Consider the following 2,028-nt stretch of genomic DNA (forward strand, 5'->3'; position numbering starts at 1 on the left):
AAGCTTTTAGAGGTTGGGGAGGAGGGGAGATGTGGAGGGGAAACGTGGTCAGCGCTAGCGAAGTGCCTGGTGGGAAGACGCTTTTGGAGAAGCTAATTATACCCTGGAGCTCTTGGAAGAACCAACCCAGCATGCAAGCTGAACTGGAAAATGAATCTTTAAATGGCTCTTCAAGTTAAGTAAGTCTTTGGGAAGCGCTGCTCAATACCTGGAAAATATGCCTGTGACACAAGAACAGATGAGTCTGAATGTGACTCAACACAAATATTTGGCTTTATTTTACCACCACCATGGAGCAGAACTATCCCAGTTAAATGGCTTTGCAGACTCCAACTAAAATACTTTGATCAGCTCTCCCCAACACACGGCCGGTTGAGCTTTACCCTCCCCAGTAGTGCAGCCCTCAGTTTGCAATAGGCAATGCCGGAACTTGCCCAGAAATCTGGGCTGGGAGCGGGCAAGACTCCAAAGCCGTGAAGGTGCACCCCAAAGACCTTCTCTGCAGCTGCTCTTGGGCTATGGCTTCTCTCCCTCATGAGCTTTTTTTATACATATTTTATATATATAGTCACCCTGGAGGGTGGCAGTGCAAGGAGAGGGGACATCAACACCCAGCAGCACCAGGAGCTTTGCACTTTTCGTCCTCTGTTGCAAGACGGTTTTGGTGGCCCAGTACCGCAGCTCTGGCCAGGTCTGGCTTATCTGGCGGCTTGTTTGCTCTGGAGTTGAGCTGAAACTTGTCAGCAAACTGCAGTGCTAGGTAACGAAACGCATCCCTGAGAAATGCAGCGAGCTGCACAGAGGTCTGCTTAACTCAGACAGGTAACCACACGTTTGCGTGCTTCAAAGCAGGTAACTAATACTGGGTGAGCAATTGCAGGAGGAGGAGAGGCTGCAGCTCTGAACGTCAGCGCTTTGGTGCCAAGCAGCAGTGCTGTGAGCACGTGTTTGGGCTGGGCCGTGCAGACGAGGTGCAACCCGTCAACCCGTGCCTGCAAGTCCCCATGAGTGAAGAGGGCTGAGGATGGGGTGGGACTGGTGCTGTGTCCTGCACCGCTGGCTGTAGCGGAGCGACTTCAGCTGGGTGCGCAAAGCCTGCTGCAGGGTGGTGGTGACCGCTGCAGTTTAATTCAGCGTTGATACCGGTATTAAACCAGAGCCTGGAGCTCTTTGGGGGATGCTTTTCCCACCACAGCATTCCAAATTCAGGTTGCAATATAACCTCCTCTAAACTGGAGGGAAGGGTTTCTCCCCACCACTTGCCCATCTAAATTACCCCAGTTGCAAAAGGGCCTTTTACCTTCAGCCTGAAAATAGGATGGAAAATTACAGTGGTTATCTACAGCACGTTTAAGGTCACTTCAGACAATGAATATTTTGTTGGCTTCCCAAGTCCCAAGTAAATCATCATGTACGCACTATAATTTAAAGCATGTACTCTGCCGGTAAAATCCGTAAGAGCTATAAAGCGTGTGTGTGTGTATACAGTCATTATTGTTGCTATTTCGTTTCTTATCTATTTTAATAGCTAAAATATTAAAATGGGAAAAGCGAAGTACTGATTATCCGCAGATATACCTAATTTCACATTGCGACGGTATCTGCTAAAATAACATGTATATAATATAGGTAAATGAATGTTCATGGGAGGCTAAAGCTGGAACGCAGCAGTGATTCCAGAAATAATTGCTGCTTTGGGGAGGGGGGGGGGAACCCACCCTAAAGCTTCAAATAAAGCCTTTTGCTACGCTTTTTAAAAATAAATGCTAGCAACGCATTTTAATTTCCCACGTGGTTAGATACACCGGCGTTATGAGAAATCCCTTATTTATGAAGCTCCTGGATAAACCCAGGCGCTGATCCTGGCAATGCCTCTATCCCTGTCAATTATTTCTTCAGCGGCTCAAAAATAAAAAGCATTTTGCTGCCCCCCCCCCCCAAATTTTTTTTTTTTTTTTTTTTTTTTTTTTTGAGGTTGGAAAAGACCTCTAAGATCATCGAGTCCAACCGTCGACCCAACACCACCAT

Source organism: Aptenodytes forsteri, unplaced genomic scaffold, assembly GCF_000699145.1.
Source record: "Aptenodytes forsteri isolate BGI_AS27 unplaced genomic scaffold, ASM69914v1 Scaffold5, whole genome shotgun sequence".
In the NCBI taxonomy this organism is placed as follows: Eukaryota; Metazoa; Chordata; class Aves; order Sphenisciformes; family Spheniscidae; genus Aptenodytes; species Aptenodytes forsteri.